The following is a 26,994-nucleotide window of genomic DNA, read 5'->3' as shown; positions in this document are numbered from 1 at the left end:
TAAGGTATGGTTCAAAGCAAGCATTTCCAACACCGAGGATTGGTTGAGCTGAAGTTCATTTCATCACTTTGTTATTTGTTGTGTGAGAAAAACTTTAGTATTTACTAGAATGTTTTGTTGGAAATTATCTATAATCCAACATGTATCCCCGTTGTCTTTGAGTGTTGATGACTTGTTGTATATAATCCAAAAGTACGTTGTTTTTCTATTTGGATGATTAATGTTGCCGCTTTATTGCTTAACCTAAGCATGGCACGTATCCATTATTGGTCTAACGCTTACGGTTTGAATAAATAATCCGTTTGGGATATTGATTCCCAATCCCGTTTGTAATTAGATAAATACTAGCAAAAAGGCATGTGCATTGCATTAGTATTTACCATGGCATGTCGGGTGCCATTCCTTGATAGCATGCCAGGTTTCATGAATTTCAGACAAGTTTTGGATTTACTAGAATTTAAAAACCAAGTACCTCAATGTTTGCGACCGACTGATGGGGGCAGGGTGTTTGACATTCATTCCCATTTCTTGCATGGGACCTAAGCATGCAACCAAGGACACAGATTTCAATTTTCAACCAATTTATATGCATTAGAGCATGTGCATGTAGTTCAAATTTGAATTATGCACATAAATGCATTGAGAACTCAATTAATGCATAAGAAATGTGCAAACAAACCCCGAAAAATTCCAAAATTTAACACAACACTCATGTTGTTCTATTTTGACACTAGAGAAAAAATTGAATCAAGAAGAAGTCACGGCTATCATTTCGTCCAGAAAGGTGAAACATTCCTTACCTAAACCATCAGGCTTGTTGTGAGAAGCTCTGGTTTGTGAGAAGCTTATACCCAAACCTGCAAATGGGACAAAAAAATTACCACGGCATGTCGGGTGCCATTCCATGATAGCATGCCAGGTTTCATGAATTTCCGACGAGTTTTGGATTTACTAGAATTTAAAAACTAGGTACTCAATGTTTGCGGCCAAGTGACGATGGTAGGGTCTTTGACATTCATTCCTATTTCTTGCATGGGACGTAAGCATGCAACCAAGGACACATATTTGAATTTTCAACCAATTTATATGCATTAGAGCATGTGCATGTAGTTCAAATTTGAATTATGCACATAAATGCATTGAAAACTCAGTTAATGCATAAAAAATGTGCTAACGAACCCCGAAAAATTCCAAAAATTAACACAATACTCATGTTGTTCTATGTTGACACTAGAGAAAAAATTGAAATCAAGAACAGGCAACGGCTATCGTTTCGTCCTGAAAGGTGAAACGTTCCCTAGTGAAACCATTAGGCTTGTTGTGAGAAGCTCTGGTTTGTGAGAAGCTTATACCCAAACCTGCCCCAAATGGGACAAAAAAAATTACCACAGCATGTCAGGTGCCATTCCATGATAGCATGCCAGGTTTCATGAATTTCAGACGAGTTTAGGATTTACTAGAATTTAAAAACTAGGTATCTCAATGTTTGCGGACGAGTGACGATGGCAGTGTGTTTGACATTCATTCCTATTTCTTGCATGGGACGTAAGCATGCAACCAAGGACACAGATTTGAATTTTCAACCAATTTATATGCATTAGAGCATGTGCATGTAGTTCAAATTTGAATTATGCACATAAATGCATTGAAAGGTCAATTAATGCATACAAATGTCCAAACGAACCCCGATAAATTCCAAAATTTAACACAACAGTCATGTTGTTCTATGTTGTCACTAGAAAAAGAATTGAAATCAAGAAGAGGCAACATATATCGTTTCGTCCAGAAAGGTGAAACATTCCCTGCCGTAACCATGAGGCTTGTTGTCAGAAGCTCTGGTTTATGAGAAGCTTATATACCCCAACCTGCCCCAAATGGGACAATATTTTTACCAGTGCATGTTGATGACGTTCCATTCTAGTGTGTCAAGGTTCATAAATTTCAGACGCGTTTTCGATTACTAGAATTTAAAAACCAAGTATCTCAATGTTAGCGGCCGAGCGCCGGTGCAAGGTGTTTGACATTCATTCTCATTTCTTGCATGGGACTTAAGCATGTAACCAAGGACACACATTCCAATTCTGAACCACTTTATATGCACTAGAGCATGTGCATGTAGTTCAAATTTGAATTATGCACATGAATGCATAGAAAACTCAATTAATGTATAAAAATGTCCAAGCGAACCCGAAAACTCCCAAAAAATGACACAACACTCGTGTTGTTCTACGTTGACACAAGAAAATTTTAGAAAGTAAGAAGAGGCAACATATATCGTTTGTCCCCCAAGGTGGCACGTTCCCTACCGAAACCATCTGGTGTGTTGTGAGAGAAGCTCTGATTTGCGAGAATCTTATACCCAAACCTGGCCCAAATGGGAAAATATTTTACCACGGCATGTCGATGCCATTCCATGATATCATGTCAAGTTTCATGAATTTCAGCCGAGTTGTCGATTTACTATAATTTTAAAACCATGTATCTCAATGTTAGTGGTTGAGCGACAATGTCAAGGTGTTTGACATTCATTCTCATTTCTTGCATGTGACCTAAGCTTGCAACCAAGGACAAACATTTGATTTTGCAACCCATTTTTAGGGACTGGAGCATGTGCTTTGATTTTGAATTGTGCACCTAAAATTGCTAGAAACCCAATTTAATGTATAAAATTTCCAAACGAACCCTAAATTATTCCAATTTTTTACGACACACATATAATTGCATGTTCACTGCAGATAAAAGGTCTAGCAATTCAAACACTGTCCATTGCCGTTGTGACCCCATTATGTAATTCAAATCAAAATGAAAAATCAAGTAGATCCCACAGAGTTTATTATCACCAACTGTGTGAGATGCAGTACAAAATATCCTGGAGCACCATTGGTGTATAGTACGCCTATGGCTTACGCGAGAAGGTGCATCGGCTACAATCCACAACCGGCATGTCAAGCACACTAGCTCGCTCCCCAAATACTCCCGCCTCTGCATCCCTCGCAATCTCAAAAATATCTGCTCGCCCTTGATCCAAATTTTTAGTAACCCCGCCTTGTTACTCCCACCAAGTAAAATTTTCAGTTGTTGCGGTATTTCCTCAAACACCACCTTAACCCCACCCCCCTCCACACACACCACACACTCCACAAAACCTGCACTCACCGACACACACCACCCCCGTAACCATTGGTAGGTTGTCGCCATCGCCGCTACCTCCATCCTCAACCTCTACCTGTGTGTCGGGGAGCTCGAGGAGCCAATGACCCAATAGAGGTTTATCGGCTTCTTCGCCCGACGCCGGCGAGGTGGCCGCCGAGGTGTCCTCGTCGTCCTCCACGGGCTCTTATTCGATCCATCGTCGCCGGTCCCGCGATCTACCATCCGCCACGCCCCTACGTTGGTTCGAGGTCTTCCCCGTCCTCCCTCGGACCCGACAGCCGACGAGGTCCTACCTCGAGGTCCGGCAGTGGCGGTGGGGGACGTGGGTCGCCGAGATTACACACGGCCCACACCCGCCGGTGGCTCGGTAGCTTCCACACGGCCGAGCTCGCGGCCATGGAGTACAATCGCTGGCAGGTCATCAACCACGGCGCGGCGGCTAGGCTCAATTTCCCCTTCGGCACATGTCCGGTCCACCTCGTTCCGCCGGAGCCAGGGGTGGTGAGCTCGGCTATGCGGGAGGACCGCAAGGCATGGGAGCGCCTCGAGGCCGAGGCCGCCGACGAGGCCTACATGCAAGAGCTACACCGGCAGCACCCGGAGCTCGTGGAGGCGGAGAGGGCGATCTTTGCCGATGGGGAGGGCGGCGAAGTTATCATGCTCTCCTCTGATGATGAGGTCGAAGGCGGCACAGAGGGTGTCGAGGTGGGTGGCGAGGACGAGGAGATCGACGTCGACGAGTGGAGGAGTGCCTTCCCCAACGACCCCGATGACGGCACAGGCCCGGACCCGGCTCATGGCACACCGTACCTGCACGAGGAAGGATTGGCTCGACCTCTACTTCAACCGAAAGTAGTTTAGCTTAGTTTAAATTTATGTTTTATGTTCGGTTATGCCAAACTATCTATGTTATGTTTGAATGCATGCTACTTTTGGTTGAACCTGCTTATGTTCATGGGATTAGAATAGTTATTTGGATCACAGCGCAGAGCGCGATGCGGATCTGCCGAACCCCCGAAGCGACAGCGACAAGAGAAAAAAACAGCCCACCTTCCCCGCGCATAGTCTCTGGATCACGCTGCCGTCGCCACCCTCCCTGGATCTCGCCGCCACCTTCGCATGCCTTCGCTCCCTACCGCCGGCGATCCACCTCCCCAACATCCACTGCCCTCCCCGCCACTAGGTGCGTCGCCGCCAGGCTCCCGCGTCCCGGACGCCGGAGGCCCGGGATCCAGTTGCCACCATGCGGCGCCGCGACCACCTGCCTCCTACCCCGGCCTCCCAGGCTCCCCGCGCCGGCACCTGCACCCCGTGTCCAGTGGCCACTGCTCGGCGTCGCCCCCTTCTTCTCCAAATCCGCGTCAGAGTTGTGGCGTGCACTGCTCCCTTCCTAGTTGCCCCACCTTTGCTGTTAGGGGAGGCCGCTTCCTCGATTTGTCCATCGAAATACCCCCCAAGTCCTGCAGCGCACCTCTGCAGCCATCGCTGGTTGCTGCCATCGGCGGTGTGATTGAACTGCAGTGCACTTGCTGCCGCCAAACCTGCTGCTGCCACCAAATATGGCTCGGGACACCAGCTTTGATCCGTCATAGATGCCCCCATCCACCCGCGGGATCTGCCTCCTGCCTTGGCATCCAGAAATATGAGAGGGAGGGATGCAGGAGCTCTCTCAGCGATTAGGGATTTTCGGCCGTTGGATCTCTCCCTTGATGCGTTTTCGTCCGTTGGATCGATAGGTGGAGGAACCTGCGCTGTCGGATCGAACTCGGATCGAAAAAAAACTGCTGGCTGCAACGCCCTCTCCAGCGTGCCACCGCCTGTAATTTTGCTGCCCCGCCGAGGGCATTTTGGTCATTCCGCATACAGGGGGTATAAAAGGGCCCCGCTCCTGTGGGATGACCTAGCCGCCCCCCCCCCTCCCCCGCGCGCCTCCTCTCCCCTCCCCTCCCCTCCCACGCGCCTCCTTTCCTCCTTCCCCGCCGCCGCCCGGCCTCCTCCTTCCACCCCTCCGGCCGGCTCCTCTCCCGCCCGCGCCGCCTCCTCCTCCCCACCAGCGCCTCCCTCTCCTCCTTCCCCGCCGCCGCCCGGCCTTGGGGAAAGATTTCGACTGCATCCAGAGAGGGAAAGATTTCGAGGGGGAGGAGAAGGGGAGAGCAGAGAAGCTTGGAGGGCGGCGGGCGGCGGCGATGGACGGTGAGTGGTGGAGGAAGAAGTGGGTGGCGTGGGCGGCGGCGGCGGCGGCGGCCATCTTCGTGGTGCTGCCCCCTCCCCCTCGCGCCGCCGCCCTCAGAGAAGCACCGCAACGGCTGCTGCTCCTTGTCGCCGCTCCTCACCCACCCACCGCGGCTGCCTCCTCCCTCGGAACCCTAGCCAACCGCACGCAACCCATGGCGTCGCCCAGCTCGCCGCCCCTTCAAACCCTAGATCCGCCCGTGCCTCCCTGCCCCGCCGCCGTGCAGTTCCTGCCCCTACCCCGTCGAGCGGCTCATGGCGGTGCCGGATCCGGTGTCGGGGTCGAGGCGCGCTGCCCGTGCGTGGGGAGAGGCACCCGGACCTGGTCCAAGACTTGCACCACGGCATGCTCGTTTCCTTGATGCGATTCCGTCCGTCGTCCTACAGGTAAATCTTCGATCTACAGGTAAATCTTCATTTTATCCCGATTTCTGTCGTCCACTTTAGCCAAGGTGTGATCTTGACATTTGTGCCCTCTTCTGTTCTTTGTAGCTTCTCCTGCTTGGTCTCTCCTCTCGTATTCGTCGTCGGGCCCGTGCTGAGGCTCCAAGGATATGCAGGTCGACTCTCTTTTCCCTTTTCTTTATTTGTTGGTTTCTGTATTTTGGTTGATGTTCGGCTCGGTGTGATAAGCCTGTCGCTGGGTGTGTTCATGTGCTGTTGTGATATGGTTGTGGTTGGGATGGGTGCGTACAGTGGCAGACCGGGGGATTCCTTTGTTATATTCCTATGTTGGTGTGCTTTTCTTTTTCCGGTCTGGCTAGATACACATGTAGTGGTGTTCTTGCTGCATATGTGATAATGCCAGGGATTTTAGCTAATTAGCAATGTTTATATCTCTATAGTTTCTTAATTTCTATATTTGAAGATGGCCTCAGTTGGTCGGAACGCAAATATCTTAATATGCTGATTAGTTTTTGAGATGTTCGTTCAGGAATAAAGATGGCAACTTTTGGGGGCAATGTTATTTTAAAGTCTGATGATTGTTATGTGGTGCAAGAGGGTGTTGAGCTGATAGGTAATTGCAGGAGTCGATGATATGTATATTCCAGCACCTTTACTCAAGGTAACTTATTTATCTTTATAACCGAGTACATCAACTGAATTTTTCCCATGGCAAGCTAGCTTCAACTGTTCCTGTTTGATTATGTCGTTTATTAGTAGTTGTATAATAGTTAATGGTGTGGATTCAATCAAGATCAAGGTCAGCATTAGTCTGAATTTTCTTGATCAACAGTAAACTGCAGTAGGATTTTTTCCAAGTTAGTGCTTGCAAAAATTGTTACTGTCAACTGAAACATGAGCGTATGTTTTCAAAATTTGCAAAACTGCAGTAAGCATCATTCTTGTTTTTTGCAGAACTGAATTTACTAGCACCATTTTGCATCTTGCCATTACTGTACAAATTCCCACCTGCTCCCCTGTTTCTTGGTCAAAACTGAATGTTGACAGAGTTTTGGTCAAAACATTAGACGATGCAGCTTTTTCAGCTATCCAAAGTTTTAAGAGTACAGTATTCATTTCAAAGTTCATGTATAAAATTCAGTTTAACTCTGAGAGGGAATAAACTAATGTAGTTTACTGCAGTTTATTGCATAATTATGCACCATTCGGAGCAAGAATTCAGTTTACTGCAGTTTATTGAATCAAGATACGGTAGCAATTAAGCAGAACATGTACTGTATTCATTTCAAAATTCAGTGTACTGCAAAGTGTTTCAACCAGAACATGAATTAAGATGCAAGAAGCTTCAAGTTGATAGCAGTCGATGCAAAATTATTCACTTAAACTTCAATGTTCAGTGGTTAGAACACAAGACCAGATTTCTTAGGTTCTACTGTACACAAGTTGATTTAGCCCACAATATGTTGATTTGCATCAGATGTTCTAGACTGCAAGCATCAGAGTTGAAGAGGCTATTAGCAGAACTAATTTTCGCATATTTTTATTTTTCTTTAAGTATTTTGTTTTGTTAGCAATGGTCTAAGACTTGGTCCTTGACTAAAACTGTCATGTCTTTTTTTTGCTTGTTCTAATCTGCGAAGTAGTGACTGGTGAGCTTGAATTTAGTCACAAGTTTGCTTACTGAATGCAATCTGTATGTGTGGAGTACTGATACAGTGTGGAGTGTTGCTGTTGATTGGGACAACTAACGCCTGTATTCCTGTGATTTAGAACATGGAGCAAATTGGGACAACTAATGGCAGTATTCGGTCAACTCAAAAATGATTTTCTCTCTATAGTTTGAGCCACATCCATGACCTGAAAAACAGTAAACTGAAACTGTCTGTAACAGTTAACTGTTTCTGGGATTTCTGTGGTCCTTTAAATTTAGGTCATGTACTGCTAGGAGTTGTCTGGATTTTTTTTGTTAGAACCTGGGAGTCGTACATGACATGTAGAACATCTAAAGTTCTGTTAAAACATTCTGTAATTCAAGGTTTGGTCTTCGGCCCTCTGTTGCAGCATGTGCCGCTCAACATGATCTGTAGAACACTGAATGGATGCACAAGAAAAGGAAAAAGGCAGCAAGGAGGGAGAGGATATTTTTGTAAGGAGTGAGTCTAAGATCTTACTGTAGTTAAGAGTTCAAAACAACAGTTGCCTGTTTTTGCAAGTTCAAATCAAAAATGAATATTGTTCCAAAAAATTATATGGAAATTACCCTTGTTAAGTTTGTCTCCCTGAATTTGCTGACCCTGCTATAATATTATCGTTAATAATGACTTTTTCACCGTTCTATTCTTCCTAGGCTGTGGTACACATGCATATTGAGCCTAGGTACACAGATGACTCATCAATCGAAGCTTGGTACAGGTGAAATTGTGAGTGTTTTCTACGCAACCAGAGAAAGCTTGCTCGTAATTCAGTCAAGAAGGGGACGATGAAGAGGAGGCCGTGAATGTGTTGATTCAGGATCCAACTGTATGATCCACTGGTGCTCTAATCCTTATCAAGTTCACATCAGTCTGATCTACAATGATGCTGCCATGATGCTACCCAGACAATCTCACACCAATTTGTCCATATGACAACAATTTCAGGGCGGGGGCGCTGGTACCTTCAACAGTAGCACATCGGGGGACAAAGAAGAAGATTGGGGCCGCCTGGACGAAGATCGGGAGCTGCACCACCACTAGCAGAAGCAGCAGAGGCGGAGGAAGATGGCAACAACAGAAGAGGCCGGAGTGGCGGAAGGGAGCGTGCCGGCGGCCGAAGCGGACGGCCCAGGCCCTGCGAGCGGCACAGGTAGGCGGCGGTGTTCACCTCTGTGGCAGCTGCGCAGGTGGGCGGCGGTGCTGGGTACGCGAGCAGGATGACGAGGAGATGCCGCCCATCAGTCGTGGAGCCGCCGCCCGTTGAGTTGTTGCCGGAGAGGAGCAGGCGGGCGGCTGCGAAGCTTGCCTCCGTGTGCGCAGGTAAGCAAGGGAGGCGCAAGATAGGAATCGCGCCTTGGCATGCCTTTATTTTCTTTCTTTATGATCTTCTTCTCTACTTAATGATAGACGCAGTGTATAGGGTGAATTTGTTTTCGTGAGAACTGGTATAGCACTGAATAGGCAAGGTGTGAATAAGTGTGCTTAAATGCTTGCTCTGCTTATGTGTTTACACCTTACTATGTCGTACGAGTTACTTTCGAATTTGCCCTCTTTTAGGCACGTGTCTATCCCACATAGATATTGGTAAAAATGTATGCACTACATAAGTTTCTTTCTTAGATGTACATATTATATTTTTCATGGAAGCTTGCTGTCCCCTTACCATCTATTTTCCTGGTATGAGAGGATGTCAGATTGAGTTATTCATTTCCGCTACTTCCTAATTGTACCCGAGATAAACTCGAGGTGCTTTGAAGATTTGTTTTGTCTATTTTCATTTCTTGATTTTTTGTGAAAAGTGCCTCCATGGGATTAGCGAGGTGTATTTATGCTCACCCCTTTTTAGTGTTTGGTAAAGCCGATGGACTGCAAACGTTTGTGTTTTTTTATCCATTCACCCATTGTAGTGTAAATTCAAGTTCTTGGATTTTTATTTCTTGTTTCTTATTGCGATAGGAGATCAAGAGCAGAGCTGCTTGTTGTGATTGGAGTTTACTGATAACAATTCAAACTCTCTCAGTTTGGCAACTGCAGGATATTGGAGCGACATGGATTTGCGATGCCGGCACTGATCTTCCCGCCGAGCTCACCCCTCGCCATCGCCGGGAGGAGACACCACTGGTCAGATACATAGTCAGTAGAGCGGCCTGTCTGCCTCCATACAGCCATGATGCGAGGCACGCAGGAGGTGCTGGATTGGATCAAGCGCAGAGGTGCGGGATCGAGGCAAGGAGATGCGCGATCAAGCCACTCGAAGCGAGGGGAGACGGGGTCCGTGCCCGAGGCGATTCTGCCTGACGCCATGGTTCTTCTAGTGAAACTGCTCCGGTGAAGCTGTGTCACCGCCGGCACGTCCATCACAACCACTACCGCTCAAGGTCAGCCACTCCCTGCATCCCACCCCTCTCGATCTCTCTCTCGTGATACATATAGAGCAAGATTTATGCCACCACATCCGGTGAAGCAGTCGTGGTTTAGGGGGTAGGTTGCATCTGATCCCCATCCTGCCTGTGCTCCATTCCGTGACTGGATTTATTCCACTAATATTTTTACTGGGATTTGTAGTCGTTTCAGTCGAGGACTTTTAAATGGAGTGACCTGTTAATCTTGTTGACACATCTTCTCTACTTTATCATGTATGCTCTTGTGTCAGACTTTATTTATATACACACATATACCATGTGCTTATGTTGTTATGAACACTTCCCCATACAATTTGATCTCAGAATACATGGCTATATCTTGATTAAAGAATATCGAGCACTGCAATAGTCATAATTATGACATACATATTTAAGTACTTGAGCAGATGGAGTATCTGATTAACTTCGCAGATGTGATCTCAATGTTATTTCACTTCCCATCTTTTTATTGAGTGATATATTTTACAGGTACAAGAATTCACTTTGATTGCAGATCCCTACAGAAGTAAATCCATGGCTACTGGACTGGTTAGTGCCCTTCCTGCCAAGATTCACCATTTCCATTATGTATTTGATTTTGTGTTGGATGGATATTTCTGTATAGGAAAGATAAATTTATTCTTTATCAACCTGCGGTTCGATGTATAGCAGTGGGAGTGAGCTCTTTAGTTAATGATCTTGCTTGTGTTGCTGCGGTTCAGGTTCCTTTGCATCAGATTAGAGCTATAAAAGAGTTAATTAACATTGTGTAGCTTTTTCTTAAGGACTATACTCATTCAGGGGAAACTTTAATTAGGACTTCTAAACTGTTTTTGTATTCTAGACCCAGATTATAGACAAAAAAATAAAGTTAAATAATGGCCCCTTGCAAACTAATTCTTAGACCCAGGTTGATTGTTATCTCTTCATTATATCATTACTCGCTCCTTCCTACTTTTTTTAGTGAAGAGTTAAATCTGTCCTGTTCTTGCACTATTTATTTTTATTTTATAACTAGAGATACTGTATGGAGTTGATATTCCTCTAAAACTTTGTCTTTTCATCATATGAAGTTCCATCATAGTGTTAATATCATCTTAAGGTTTAACGATCGAACTATAGTTCTGTTCTTCTGTTCCTTCTGTTCAGTTTCCCCCTTTGCTTTTCCATTGTTGTTTTCTATTGTTTTATGGCCTCTGCTGATTTACAGGTATTTTTGTTATTGCCTGCAGTTGTGCGTGCTTCACCTTGGTTCGTCGAAGATGTGTCCGCTGGCATGCTGCTCCTTATGCAGATAATGAGAAACAATCTAATGATCTATTTTACCACTAATTACAATGACATGGTGTAAATGCTGATGCTTGAGCCTGTCGTAGAATCTACTTGTGTTAAGTACCTGTACTATGATTTTAACCTACAAAATGTGGAACATACAAGCATTACTACCATGTATCATTTAGTTCTGTGTGTGTTTCATAGTGATCCATTACTACTATATGTGTTTTCTTCTCCCACCTCTTTGAGAAAGTTGTTTCCATATCTGCTCCTGTTTTATATTTTACAGACTTTGAACTTGCTGGGGCTGGAACGGAAATGGAACAGGTGGGATTATCATTAACTATACTTTTCTTACCTTGCCTTTGGTATATGTTTAGTGTATATTGTAGTTCTTTTAGATGCTTGAACAAGTCAATTCTACAAAAGCGGCAACACTTTATGTCATGCTGCTTTTGAACAGAACTAAATTCTTCTACTTTGTTATGGGCATGCAAATAACTAAAGTTATTATGCTGGCTAAATATGCTAAGCTTTTGCCACAATTAAATATGCTAAGCTTCAGCCACAATTGTTGTATATATGTGGCACACATGCTTAGCAACAAATGTTAGGACCCGACAACGCGAGCCAAGGCGCGCTACTGATTTGGATGGTTCCAGCTACTGATTTGGATTTTCTTATGATGCTTTGGATCTTACATTGAGTATTTGTTTTAGGGTAAAAAGATCCCAATGATTTGGATTTTCTTATGATGCTTTGGATCTTACATTGAGTATTTGTTTTAGGGTAAAAAGATCCAATGATTTAGATTTTCTTATGATGCTCTAGATCTTGCTTTGTCCATTATCTTGGTTTGCAGGATCTTCCAAATATATTATATACCTAACTAATCATTTGGCGTATCAGGCACAAGAGCTTGAGGTGTTTGCACCAATTGCTTTCTTCACACAAGGCCATGGCTTTGATCATCGTGGACGTCACCGACCACCTATTCTAACTCTGGCAAGTACCCGATGATACATGATGCCACAAGCTCTTGTGATGTACCATGTAAACTACCGTGTGATCTACCTTTTTTGTGAACACGGCCTCTTTGGCATGTCTATCCATCCTTTTGTACTTAATATCTACCTTGTACAAATATTGCATCCTTTATTTTACCATGTATGAACATTTGCATCCTTTAAATGTGTTTACTATCGTTCTGGTCGCTATGGAGATCTGTTGTTACTATCGTTCGGTATCCATTGATGATGTCTCCTATTATATGTGAATGTTCTTTTCTTTTGGTTATCCTGTTTGAATACATACGTTAAACCTGGCTTTCTACTAAATTGAGTATTATTTACTTGGCCAGATCGTTGGGACCGGCACCCTCGCGCCAAGGCGCGTTGCCGATCTAGTCTCTATTAAGTGACCTGCTCCGGCACCTCTGATCGACCTTCCCCGTCGTCTCTTGCTTGAACGTGTGAACTTTTGCTGCTCCTCCATGTAAATCTGCCTACTGCACTACTACGGTTGCTCTATGTTGTGCCCTTTTGCTGGTTGAAGTTGCTGTTATTTGCTAGCTTTGTCATAGGCTACTTCACTTGGAGCTTGAAATCAATTTCATTGGTTATGTGTGTGCTTGGAGTGAGAACACTCGGCCATAGAAAAAATGGATGCTCCTCGGCTACTAATGCCATGGCTGCCTCAACTCTACTCGTTCAAGCGACGGGCAACTCTGATGTTTGTTTCTACAGTATGGATGCTTCTCTGTTATTCATCTTAGTATGTCAAAGAAAATCATGAATGATTGGGTCTACATCTGCATAAAAGATAGTTCCTTTCTGAGTTTTGATTCGTTAATTAATTTCACACGTGCGTTGCTAAAAAAGAATTAACCGTGTAGAATGTGAAAAACTTAGATTAGAGTTGTACTTTTTCTGCTGAATTTTTTCACCATGTTTCTTGGTTATCAAGTAAGTGTTCTTCGTTCTTTTCATCAATTTCCTCATTGATGGCAAAGCTTGCTGCTACTCGCTTCCAGTGTTGTGTACTGTGCTCCTGCTCTCTAATGTACTATCTGAAGCTTGTACAGCCTGCCAGAGCAAAAAAATGGGAAGGCACTAATCTGAAGTTCAGATATGATAAAGAAAGAAGTCGTGCAATCTCGGATCTAGTGATTTTCCATGAGGTAAGTTGCAGCAAAAACTCTGCTTAGATTTCAAATTTGTGAAGTATCAGACTATAATAGTTCCATCGATTTCAGTGAATGAGCAGCACGTTTCTGAACATTGCTTTCTCACCCGCAGCTATGGCCCCTTTCCCTGATGCATAAACGCGGACGGCCGCCCCGCAACATACATCTTTCTCCCGCTGCTCTAGCAAGCAAGCTCCCAGCATCGCACCTCCAGCCTGCGACCTACCCTTCTGCCACATCTCCACCAGCCGTTGCTACCTCCCGGACATATGAATGGCATTGCCGAAGTCCACATTGTACCACACCAGCAGGACGACTCCTACAGGTCGTGCCAATCGTCTTTCTTCCTCTAGTGAAGTAGCCGGAGGCAGGAGCTAGCTGCGCACTCGCTGATTTTGGTATAGCCTAGTGGTTGTTAACCAACCTAAGCAGGTCATGTTTGTGTCAGCTAGAAGTACCAGTTTGAGGCGTTACGTAGAGTGATTTGCTTATGGGTTTGAGTGAGTTAGATGTACCTGGATGGGAGATGCGAGTGTTCTTTACTTGTGAGTTTATTATAATTGTTGTTACCATGTCTTCAGGGACTACTACTAACACTGTATTGATTCTCGAAAAAAATGGTAATGTTCAATTATGACAGACTTAAAAATGTATTCAGTTGATCAGACTTAAAATAGAGCAGTTTGATGTACATATACATATTTTTGGATATTCTTTGTTTCTAACAAACAAACCAAGAAGATTAAATTAAAAAAAGTAGAGCCGTCCGGCGTTTGTTTGAAAAGATTAGTTTTTCATGTTCATAAAAAATAAAATAACATCAAATAAAAAATTATGAAGAACTTCAACGTGTACAAAAAAGGATTTATCCATTTTAAAAACAGAGAATACTACTTTTGCAACCATCGGCGCCGCCCCTCATCCCCCTCCTCGACAATCAATGTCATCCCTCACTAGCACTCCCTTCCTTGTTTATAAAAAACATATGAGAAAGGATTGTCCCCATTTCAAAAAAAAAAAACTAGACGTTCAAAGTTAAAAAATAGAGAAGTTTATTGTTTATTATAAAACCAAAAAGGGCAAACTAAAAAACAAAGCAGTCCAAAATGATTGTAAAAAATAGGTTTTCATCGATACAAGAAACTTAGAACTTCAAATTTAAATAACGTAGAAGTTCATTGTTTATTAGAAAATCAAGAAGGTCAACTAAAATAAATAGAGCAGTACAGATTTTTATATATAAAACGGGTTTTCTTCGTTTCTTAAGAAACCTAGAAGTTCAAATTTAGATAACAAAGCAGTTCAGTATTTATTACAAACTAGTATTTTCCTCGTTACTAAATAATTAACCAAGGAGTTCAAACAAAAAAAAAGAGAGTATTTCAAACAAATTAAAAATGGATTTTTCTTGTTTTCTATGAAATCTAGAGGTTTAAATTCAAAAAATCAAGAAGTTTTTTATTACAAAATCAAAGAAGGTCGAATTAAAAAACAAAAGAAGTCCTAAAAATTTATTAAAATGTATTAAAAGAACCAAAGTTTTCTAAGAATAAAACTAAGAAGTTCAAATTAAATAATAGGGAAGGTCAAAGTTTATAAAAAAACTCAAATTTGTGCTCGAGAGAGAAAAAACAAAAAAGTTCAAACTAAATTAGCAGAGCAATTTGTACTTTATACAAAAACATATTTATCCCATGCCTAAAGAGTAAAAGCGAAGAAGTTCAATTTTTTAAGAGAGGGCAGTTCGAACATTTGAACAAAAATTGGTTCTATCAGATTTCTGAAAAATACGTGACAGAAGTTCAAGGAGAAAACAGCGGGAAGTTAAACTACTACACAAAACGCGTTTCAGATAAGAATATAACAATAGAAAACTAAAAACTTAAAAGGTTTGTGGCAAGAAGTTCACGTGCTCCTCCCGGTGAAGGTCAACATCTCTAGTGCGAGACGTCCGACCTTCAATTACATAAAAAAAAACAGGCAAAAACGACGTTGTTTTTGCGTTTTTTTAAACTACTCTCAAACGACAACGAATTTGTATCGTCTGTTTACATGAAAAAGTTGCTCCTATTCATAAGCTTTCCAACGATATATTACATGCTACATTCCGATAAATGGTTTAAAAGTTTTATCTATACCGTAAAACACATTTTTACGCAATAAAAAAATATTTTGAACTGTCGCGAGTATGAAAAAATGATTAGCACGGGAAAGTTGCGTGTTTACAGCAGCTTTCCATCTGGATATCACTTGCTCATTTCCGATGAGTGGATGGAGAGCTACAAGAAAAAAAGTACATGTAAAATAGAGTTAAGTTCAGGTAGACATGCCGAGAAGTTCAAGTTCTTCACACGGTGCATTTTCGGAGAATCTGTTTCGCGGTAAAGGCAGAACACACGATCTTGATGTTTTCAAAATTACTTGAAAACGGCTAGGAATCAGAGAAAACCATCAACATGAAAAAGTTTTGCATTTTCCGTAGCTTTGCAAGGGTATATTATTTGGCCCTTTCCAATAAAGTTTGTAGAAATTGCGGCCAAAAATGTTTCTAGACATTTCCAAAATTGACTTAAAACCATAAGGAATTTGGAGAAACAATACATACAAAAAAATTTCACATTTCCTCAAGCCTTCCAACACCATATCATATGCTGCATTCGGGCGTACGGTTAAAAAATTAGCTCAAAAATACAAATTCGGTGGAACTTGTATCGTTTTCTAAATTACTGTTAGACCATTCAAAATTAGAAAAAAGTTTCAACATGAAAAAGTAGTGTATTTTCATAAGCTTTCCAACACCATATCATTTGCCTAAATTGGATTAGCCGTTTCGAAATGCCATCGAAAATATGAACTCGACTATTCGATTTGTGAAATTTTACGATTTTCCAAATTATTCTATAACCATAAGGAATTAGAGAGAACTTTCAACATGTGGAAGGAGCGGTTTTGCAGCAGCTTTCCAATGCCATATTATTTGCCTCATTCTGATAAATGTTTTAGAAACGCGATCGAAAATATGATTCATGCTTTTTGTATGAAGAAAAAACAGTTTTCAAAACTGCTCTTAAACCGCTTACATTTTGTCAAAAATTCAACTTGGGTCATGGTACTCATGCTCATAGCTTTCCAATGGTATATCGCAATCCCCATTTGGGCAATGTTGACAGAAGTTCAACCTAGCACAAGGGGAAGTTCAGGTCGAACAAATCAGACAGTAAAATTGCAAAAAACGCAATTTCATCACGACCCATGAGCAAAATCCGCCAACAAGCAAGATTCCTATTTAAAACGGGCATTTAGTTGCTAACAACCGTTTCAATATTATATTTACATCATATAGAACATGTCTAGCCAGAATAATTCGCGCGGGGAGACACGGTTGCGAAGATAGCCCGAAGCTCGGGTTCCTACAGAGGGAAGTTCAGCCATGTAAGTCAGGAAGTTCATGTTGTGATCAGAATAATATTCTGATCCCGTGATCAGGATAGTGTTTATATATATATATAAACACACACACACACACACACATATATATATATATATATCCACTAATTGTTTTAGTCCTTTAACTTTTAAAGGATCGGCTAGAGATGGCCTTATGCCTTGTTTATTTCAGTTCTTCTCAATGTGATGCTCTATATGTGCAACTATTTGTCGTGCAATTCAATTTCATCAATAACAGTTTCAACAATACCACTATGAATTACGATATTTAGTTGTTGTTAAGGATATTGTAGTTAACATGCCTTTTCATTTTTTAACAATAACTAGTGTACTTTAGACCTTCACAATACCAGTTTGAATGACTATTTGCTTGTTTATAAATGTTATGCCTGATGCAGTTAACACACCTTTCTACTTCTTGTTTTGCTTAACTAGCGTGCTTAAGCCTGCATGAGCTATCATTTGTAGATTATGTTGTCTACCATGGATATATATGGTTGATGTTTAGCCAGTTGTGCTTAACATGCCTTTATATGTACTCATACAGGACAATATTGAGAACAGTGCTATTGCCTGGGGGCTGATAAGGGATTAATCATCGAATCGGACATTTCATTGAATATATCTATAACCCATTTATCAGTAGGTTAACTAGGGACATATTTAATATATCTGAGGCTACATAGCAACATGCATTGTACTGAATGACTAAATATGCAATCCCAGGCTACATAGCAACAAGGAAGAGTGTTACCTTAATGTTCGTGTTACCTTAATGTTCTGATGATGTCTAGATATACGTGTATAAAATCTTATATAATGGGATGGAGGGAGTGTTGTACTACATCATTTTGCAATTGTTGTTTAGCTTCTAATATTAACTTGGTGCTTTTAGGTACACATGTCATTGCCAAAGATCCACACTTCGACCCTTTCTGCATATGCGGCGATGAGATATTCATGAACCAGCATCAAGTGAGGAAACTGATAAAGATTGTTATTAAAATGGGTCAAAAGATGTCAATCGAACTATATTTTTACACTTTATGCAAGACAACAATGAACTGCAGGACGGTAAGTAAGAACCATGTAGCCTTCTTTTTACTGCCCGTTATGAGTTGTGTTAGATGACAATGTCTCAATCTTTTTTCCTTTGCAGTGGATCCTAAAGCATTTTACTCAAGATTACCTCTCAAACTACATGATTGGTGGTCGGCCATCACAAGGGGTTGGACTAGAGTCGTGTGTGCCTTCTGCATCCAGGAGAGCACAATAGGGTCATTCCACTTCACCTTGTTCAGCAACAAGAATGTCTGTCGCCTCTTTCTTTACCATGTGTAATAGTACAAGTATAGAACTCTGGTTCATCATTCTTTATTTGGAGCTTATGTAATTCTTAAACATATGTACATGTGAATTGAATAATGCATTGGTTGTTTGAACCTGATGGATATGAATAAAGCTATAGCCTACTTTCAAGATTAAATTAGGTACAATTTTAAATAGCAGCAATTAAATTAGGGCAAAATTATGGTGTGCGGGTCATTATGGCGCACACGTTAATAAAGCACAGCATGTGCGATATACATAATAATCCGACACGGTTCACGGAGTGGAAACGTGTGTAACAATGCACACAGTTGTTGTTTGCAAAGCGTGTGTGATGTCAGACACTGTCACATACGATGCAGGAAAACTAAATGTGTGTGGATGTCTACCTATCGTACATGGTTTATAATCATGAACTGTTTGTGATGTGCCAGGCATCATAAACGTAGAGCCAGTTTGGTGCGTGCCTAGAAAACTCCCGTGCCTGGAATCTGCCTGGGCCTAGAATCTTCCTGGGTTTAGGTAAAAACCACAAAACTCCGACTGTGATGGCAATGCCAGCACAAACGAGTAGCAAGGATGAATCATTTCAGATATGCGAGACATCTGAAACGGTTATAGAGGGGCAACTGTTTGCATCAAGGCTCCCTATCCCCCACGGTTTCTGGGTCGTGTGGGAAGGACCCCCCCTATCACCCACACTCACTAGGTGAAGGTTCCGAGCGCCATCGCGAAAGGGGTTAAAAACCGTTTGTATAGCACTGACGAGTACCAGTGCATGTTTATCTGTATTTGCTTGTTAGGATAGTTGAAGTGAGACTGTGTCCAGTTTTCTATGGCTATATTTGGTTGTTATACTGATTATTTATGCCTTGTTTATTCCGGTCATTCACAATGTGATGTTCATTATGTGCAAGTCGGAACTATGCCACTCGACTGCATCAATACCAGTTTGAACGACTATATTTTGTTCCAGTTATATGCCTGGTGTAGTTAACGCATGTCCTTTATTTCAGTTTTACACATTTATCCAGTGTGATGTCTAAGCATTACCTACGTTCTATTCATTTTCAATAATACCAGTTTGAATTGCAATATTTGATGGCTGTTAAGCCTTTTGTCGGTAACACTGCCTCCCATTTTATATCTGCTTTAACACCATGCTGAAACCAACACATTCAAGCTATCATTTGGAGATGATGTTGTTTACCTTTGCCATATTTGTTTGATGTTAAGGTTGTTGTACTTATCATGCATTTCCACTACTTATGCAAGACAACAACGGGAGTGGCCACCATTTTCCGTTGAGGTTAGTTTCATCCCTCGGCTTGTACTCCCTCTGTTGTTCCATAATGTAGTGCATATAGATCTAGGCCTGGAAACTTGTTAGCTTCTAATATTGACTTGTTGCTTGTAGGTATATATGCCCTTGGCAAGGATCCATGCATCGACCCTTTTTGCGTATGGGGCAATGAGATATTCATGAACAAGCATCAAGTGAGGAAACTGATAAGGATTATTAGCAAAAAGATACGAATGGTGGCAAGCAAATTATTTGTTTATGCTCTATCCAACACAACAAGAGTTGTAGGATGGTAACTACAAAATCTGTAGCCTTCTCTTTTTGTTGCCCATAATGAGTTGTTAGACAACAACGTTTGAATATTTTTCGTTCATAGTGTTTCCCAATGCAGTTCACTCAAGATTACCTCGCAAAGTACATGATTGGTGGACACGCAATGAAGGTTAAAGTATTTCATCCAGACTACATGAGCATCGATAAGTCCTAATGAAGAAAGTGAAGGATGGACGGGCAGCCATCACAAGGGGTTGGCCTAGAGTCGTGCGCGCATTATGCATGGAGGAGCGCACAATATGGGCATTCTGCTTCACCTTCTCCAGCAACCAGAATGTCTTTCGCCTCTCTCTTTACAGTCTTTAGTACAACTCTGGTTCATCATTCTTTACTTGGTGCTTTTGTAGTTCTTCAGTATATGTATCTGTGCATCGAATTATGCATTCGTTGTTGAACCTATATTTGTAATAAACATGGTTGGAAATGAAATAAGTGATTGCCTACTTTCAAATTCAAATCATGTGATTTTTAAATTAGGGATTACACTGCACATGCTTTGCAAAAGCAAAACGTCTGCGATAGACGTGGAGAACAGACACATTTCTAGGATCCACTACGTGTGCGATCTATCTCTATTGCACACACGATCAACCAAGAAAAAACGTGTGCGATTAACAATAGCATCGCGCATAGTTCTTTCTTATTAAATGTTTGCGATAGTCACCTTATAACACATGCTTCGCAATTGTGGACTGTTTGTGATGTTGTGCGCATCGCAAATGTTTGGTCATAGAAGAACGCATGCGATAGGTCGATTATCCGACGCGGGTATGACGGATGAATAGTGTGAGATGTATTCAAGCTTCGCATACAGTTTTATAGCGACAATTGTGTGCGCTCTTACGTTGAATCGCACACAGTCTAGGAAAAGTAAATGTGTGTGATTGTCTACTTCTATAATCGTGAACTATTTGTGATGGGTCGCGCATCGTAAATGTAGCACCACAGAATATCGAATGCGATGGCAATGCGAGCACAAACGATTAGGGAGTATTGTATATGCATCAAGGCTCCCTATCCCCGACGGTTCCTAGGTCATGTGGGAAAGGACCCCCTATCGTAGTCACTTACTTGGTGACGGTTCAAAAAACCGTTGCAGAAAGGGGTTAAAGACCATTTGTATAGCACCTCATTGTACCAGTGTCCATCCCACACATTTCTTGCATAATGGCAGAAGAGCAAGGCATACTCGATACTCTCCAACCGGCCGCAGAAAGCACATACAGCAGGAGCAGGAACATTGCGCCTACATAATTGTTCCCCGAAAGGCAAATAGTTATGCGCAAGACGCCATAAGACGATCTTCATCTTGTGAGGAGCAATAATAGACCATATACATTTCCACTCCTTCTCCTCTATCGCTCTGTCAGGGGATTGGCCACGACCATTACTACTAATTTTTTCCATGAAGTGTGTCGACTGAGCCATGTTGTATGCCGAACGAACAGAATAATTCCCTAACCTGGTAACAGGCCGGTATGCAAAATCTGAACCGCCATGCCTACTGATAGGAACCTATAGGATTATTGCTATTGTATCCGGCTCGAAGAATGCATGCACAGTCTCATTGTTCTAAGAAGCAGTATCTTCGTCCAACACATAACGAACTGTGGTTGTCTCCGAGATTGGCGAGGTTGTCCTAATCATGCCAGGAGGAAAAGATGGAATCCAATGATCAGACAATATATGGGTGCTTTTACCATCAACAGTTCCCCAATAAATCCCTTGCTTCAGAAGTTCCCCAATGTTCCTCGGACAGCCGGACTATATACTTTGGCCGGACTGCTGGACTGTGAAGATACAAGATAGAAGACTTCGTCCCGTGTCCGGGCGGGACTCTCCTTTGCGTGGAAGGCAAGCTTGGCGATTCGGATGTATAGATTTCCTTCTCTGTAACTCACTCTGTGTAACCCTAGCCCCCTCTGATGTCTATATAAACCGGAGGGTTTAGTCCGTAGGACGCACAATCATAATCATAGGCTAGCTTCTAGGGTTAGCCTCCTCGATCTCGTGGTAGATCAACTCTTGTAATACTCATATCATCAAGATCAATCAAGCAGGAAGTAGGGTATTACCTCCATAGAGAGGGCCCAAACCTGGGGAAACATTGTGTCCCCCGCCTCCTGTTACCATTAGCCTTAGACGCATAGTTCGGGACCCCCTACCCGAGATACGCCGGTTTCGACACCGACATTGGTGCTTTCACTGAGAGTTCCACTGTGTCATCATCACAAGGCTTGATGGCTTCCTCAATCATCTACAACGATGTAGTCCAGGGCGAGATTTTCTCCCCGGACAGATCTTCATATTTGGCGGCTTCGCACTACGGGCCAACTCACTTGTCCATCTAGAGCAGATCTATAGCTACGCCCCTGGCCATTGGGTCAGATTTGGAAGGCTGAATTACATCGCCGATATCCGCGGAGACTTGATCTTTGACGGACTCGATCCCACGACAGCCGCTCCTTGTTGCCACGAGGAACACGACCTAGATTTGTCATTGGAATACGCTCAGGAGACCGCGCCTGTGACTGCCCTGGCCCTAGATCCAGGACAGATCGCGCCGTCCACGGACCGGGGGCTGGACCCCACCATGGAGGCCGCATACTCAACGGCGTTGGAGCCGAACACAGATTCAGCCTCTAGCGAGGCCTGTGTCATCGGTCCCCCGCACTCGTCTCCGGATATGGGTTCCGAACCGTGTACGTCCGTGCCTATCAAACCTGATTGGGTGCCGATCTCGGAGTTTACCTCCGCGGACATCTTTCAACACTTGCCCTTGGGCGACGTGTTAAATTCATTAAGTTCTCTCCTTATCAGGAGATTCTTGGCTGAACTATGTCCGGCTTGAGTGGGAAACGGACGACAAAGAATTTCGCTGCCCACCCACCACCCACTTGATAGCCACTGTCGATGACTTGACCGACATGCTTGACTTCGACTCCAAAGACATCGACAGTATGGACAACGATGCGGGAGAAGAAGAGGAACCACCGCCCACAGGGCACTGGACAACCACCTCCTCATACGACATTTACATGATGGATACCCCCAAAGAAGACAATGGCGAGGACAAACAGGATACAGGTGAGGACAAACCTCCCGAGAAGCAGCCAAAGCGCCAACGTCAGCGGCACCACTCTAAACCACGCCATGGTAAAAACAGCAATACCGGCACTGGAGACCATAACACTCCGAACGATGCCGAAAATAATTAAGACGATCCCGCCCAGCCAGGATTTGAACAGGCCGGACGGGAGGACGGACAAGCCAGCCCTGATGAATAGGCCATGAATGAAGACTCGGAGAACGACAATCACATGTCCCTCTCTGATGACGAGGTGAGCCTCGGCGACAATGAATTTACCATATCAGAGGACCCCGTTGAACAGGAGCGCTTTAAGCGCCCGCTCATAGCCACTGCAAAGAGCCTGAAGAAAAAACAAAAGCAGCTTCAAGCTAATCAGGATTTGCTCACTGATAAATGGACCGAGGTCCTGGCAGCCAAGGAATATGGACTCGAGCGCCTAACCAAAAGCTACCTAAAGCGCAGGTTGTTACCTCAATTCGACGGCGAAGCACTGGAGCCTAAACTACCAGCGCGGGATACAGCTGACCGGCCACCAAGTGGTCGAGACAAATTAGCACATCATCCTGAACACAAGCCTGCCCCGCGTCGCCGAACAAAAACAAACACAAAAGCTCGAGGATATACAAATGACCCACGACACGACTTGAAAAGGAGAATAGGTCAACCTAGATTGATCTACGGATCACGGGGGCGCGCCCTAGTGCGCGACGATGGCCGCCACACCAGGTACAATAAAAACAAACTGTCTGGGCCGAGTACCGCAGACCAGCTCCATCTGAACTGCGTCGCGATGTAGCCCGACATAGAGGCGCCGCACACTCCTTCTGCTTCATTGATGAAATAATGGAACATGAGTTCCCAGAAGGGTTTAAACCCGTAAACATCGAATCGTATGATGGGACAATAGATCCTGCGGTGTGGATTGAAGACTTCCTTCTCCACATCCATATGTCCCGCGGTGATGACCTCCACGCCATCAAGTATCTCGCACTAAAACTCAAGGGACCAGCTCGGCACTGGTTCAATAGTCTGCCCGAAAACTCCGTTGGCAGTTGGGAGAACCTGGAAGACGCATTTCTTGACAACTTCTAGGGCACCTATGTATGACCACCGGACGTTGATGACTTAAGTCACATAATCCAACAGCCCGGAGAGTCAGCCAGCAAATTCTGGACTCGGTTCTTTACTAAAAAGAACCAAATCGTCGACTGTCCGGATGCCGAAGCCCTAGCGGCCTTTAAACATAACATCCATGATGAATGGCTAGCCCGACACCTTGGACAAGAGAAGTCGAAATCCATGGCAGCCCTTACGATGCTCATGACCCACTTCTGTGCGGGAGAGGATAGCTGGCTAGCACGCAACAACAACACCTCAAGTAAGCCTAGACATTCCTAATCCAGAGAAGACAAAGGCAAGCCCCGGTGCAACAAGCACAAGTGCCGAAACAACGGCGATAGCGCCAAAGACACAGCTGTCAATGCTGGATTCAGCGGCTCTATTACCGGCCAAAGGAAGAAACCATTCAAAAGAAACAATCCGGGCACGTCCAATTTGGATCGCATACTCGACCGTTCATGCCAAATTCACAGCACCCTAGGAACACCAGCTAATCATACCAACAAAGAATTTTGGGTCTTCAAACAGACCGGCAAGTCAAATGCCAACATCAAGGAGAGGGGATCGCAAAGCGATGATGATGACGAGGAGCCCCGGCCACCAAAGACAGGAGGGCAAAAGAAGTTCCTTCCACAAATTAAAATGGTGAACATGATATACTCCACCCACATTCCCAAGCGGGAGCGGAGGCGTGTACTAGGGGGCGTTTACGTGATGGAGCCAGTCACCCCAAAGTACAGCCCATGGTCATCCGGCTCAATCACCTTTGATAGTAAGGATAATCCAACCAATATCCGTCAAGGCAGCTCAGCCGCACTGGTCCTCGACCCAATAATTGACGGATTTCACCTCAAGCGAGTCCTCATAGATGGAGGCAGTAGCCTGAACCTGCTTTATCAGGATATAGTGCATAGGATGGGCATAGATCCTTCAAGGATCAAACCCACTAAAACCACCTTCAAAGGTGTAATACCAGGTGTAGAGGCGTGTAGTATAGGCTCAACCACACTGGAGGTGGTCTTCGGATCCCCAGATAATTTCAGAAGCGAAGAGTTAATCTTTGACATTGTCCCTTTCCGCAGTGGCTATCACACACTGCTTGGATGAGCCGCACTTGTCCGATTTAATGCGGTGCCGCACTACGCTTCCCTTAAGCTCAAGATGCCTAGCCCACATGGCGTTATAACAGCCAACGGAAAAACCGAACGCTCCAGCCGTACCGTAGAGTGCACCGCGGCCCTAACGGCATAAGAACGGAGCGGCCTCTCGCTATCGGACATTAATTCGACAGCCAAGCCCTAGGACACTGACAAAAGAGTCTGAACTATCTTGCGGCATGATAGCTCATCTTCATTAATAATTTCGTAAATGAACGGTGGCGCAGCCAGGTGGTGTCCCACAATATGGATCAATCGCTGGGGGACACACAAACATTTTTTACATTTTCTTTTCAGGTTTCACCTTTTTGACCTAGGTCATCATCAGGCGACCTGGCGACCGGACCTATGAAGGGACGGACACATCATGGCGGGAGATGACTCAATAGCGTAGGGGAATCCTTATATACTTCCCTCAATGATTCTCATACTATTATCTGGATCCGCATGCAGCTCCTGCCCTGGCCACAGCAGGTTTTGAGGTCATATTCCCTTTTATCGCACTACTTGTATTTATATGCTTTGACATATTTTTAAATTGCAAAACTGCGGCTGCATATGACGTTCACTGGCCTTCTTCTCTTTATTTTTATTGATATTCTCTGTCAATTAGCAGCCATACACTTTGGTACACGTCAACATGCCAGGGGCTTTACGGTACCCATAACACGGCAAACAAGTCCGAACACCTTCGCGGCTGTTCGGCACCCCGAACTTATAGCACTATATGCATCAGCTCTGAATCATGTCTTTGGTCAAATGTTGGTTTTGCCCGGCTCCCGTGTTTTGCTACCTTACATTCCGCTATATCCGCTAAGGCGGCACAGGGAGAACTACTGCGATTGTGTCCCGGTTCTTCCGGACGAGCACCTCAGTAGAGAAAGCCGAAAACTGACTGTCATGATGCAGCGAGAGCTGATCGCTGTTCGAGAGGTCTCAAAATCCATAAAGATTTCTTCCGCATTATGCGATAATGAATGCAGCGTGCGATGGATTGGTTTCTCCGATCAGATGCTGATAGAGCCCCTAGTTCGGTCTTCCGAGCACTAGGGGCTGCGCCTACCTTTTTTTCGTCAAACTCATATGGCTAAGTGAGGGTGATAAAGCCGTATAGTCCGATTGCCTGGTTCGCTGCGCCGAACACCTCCTTAAAGGACCCAAAACTGGGGTAAAGAGTGTTTGGATTTATCCCGAACACCCCCGTACTTCCTACGTGGGGGCGGAAGCCGACGACTGACCAACTCTCAGAATTAATATAACTAACGGCCGCATAGGAGGCAAAATTATTATAAAAGCAAGCACTACATAGTAACCTTGTTTCATATTACAATGACGGACGACATGAATATTCATGGGTAAATAATGTCTTTGGCACAATGCTCCGCCACAAGGCGGGATCCCTCCAGGACACCTTCGTAGTACAATTCAGGCTTGCGGTGCTCCTTCCCTTTCGGTGGTCCCTCGGTCATCAGTTTAATAGTGTCCATCTTCGGCCAATGCACTTTGACATAGGCGAAGGCTATTCCGGTACCTTCAATACAGACCGACCGCTTGATCACATCAATCCAAGGACAGGCACTAACCAGCTGCTTCACGAGCCCGAAGTAGCGCTGGGAATTGCTTCGGCAGGCCATAGCCGAATTATCAAGTGTTTCATGTCTAGTTCGGCAGCCCTATGCAGCTCGACCAGCTGTTTCAGCTGGTCGATAAAGGGCACAGGATATTCTGGCGCAAGGTATTGCAACCAGAATAGCTTCTCCTGGCGCACAGCATGATGTTCTTCGTCAAAATCAAGCATTGATTGATAATAAATTAAGACAAGGTTTTACATACCTTGGTTGTCTTCCAACTGCTTCTTTACTTGGTCGA

At 43.9% G+C, this 26,994-nt stretch overlaps 1 long non-coding RNA gene across 10 annotated transcripts; it reads left to right on the top strand.

Annotated features, from left to right (window-relative positions):
• The first annotated feature begins 5,129 nt into the window (after nucleotides 1-5,129).
• Nucleotides 5,130-12,365, top strand: LOC119362674. Of its 10 annotated transcripts, none has more exons than XR_005173599.1 (10): nucleotides 5,130-5,791; nucleotides 5,878-5,945; nucleotides 6,320-6,451; nucleotides 7,852-7,943; nucleotides 8,138-8,323; nucleotides 8,430-8,804; nucleotides 9,505-9,862; nucleotides 10,376-10,435; nucleotides 11,119-11,488; nucleotides 12,071-12,365. It is a non-coding gene; the product is annotated as an uncharacterized LOC119362674 (long non-coding RNA). The 10 variants fall into 10 exon arrangements; XR_005173598.1 differs by having other exon boundaries at nucleotides 5,131-5,791; nucleotides 8,203-8,323; XR_005173593.1 differs by having other exon boundaries at nucleotides 5,132-5,791; nucleotides 7,852-7,936; nucleotides 8,138-8,310.
• Nucleotides 12,366-26,994: the final 14,629 nt, after the last annotated feature.

Source organism: Triticum dicoccoides, chromosome 2B (assembly GCF_002162155.2).
Source record: "Triticum dicoccoides isolate Atlit2015 ecotype Zavitan chromosome 2B, WEW_v2.0, whole genome shotgun sequence".
NCBI classification, from domain to species: Eukaryota; Viridiplantae; Streptophyta; class Magnoliopsida; order Poales; family Poaceae; genus Triticum; species Triticum dicoccoides.
The sequence above is the reverse complement of the archived record's forward strand: the minus strand, read 5'-3'. Positions and strand labels throughout refer to the sequence as shown.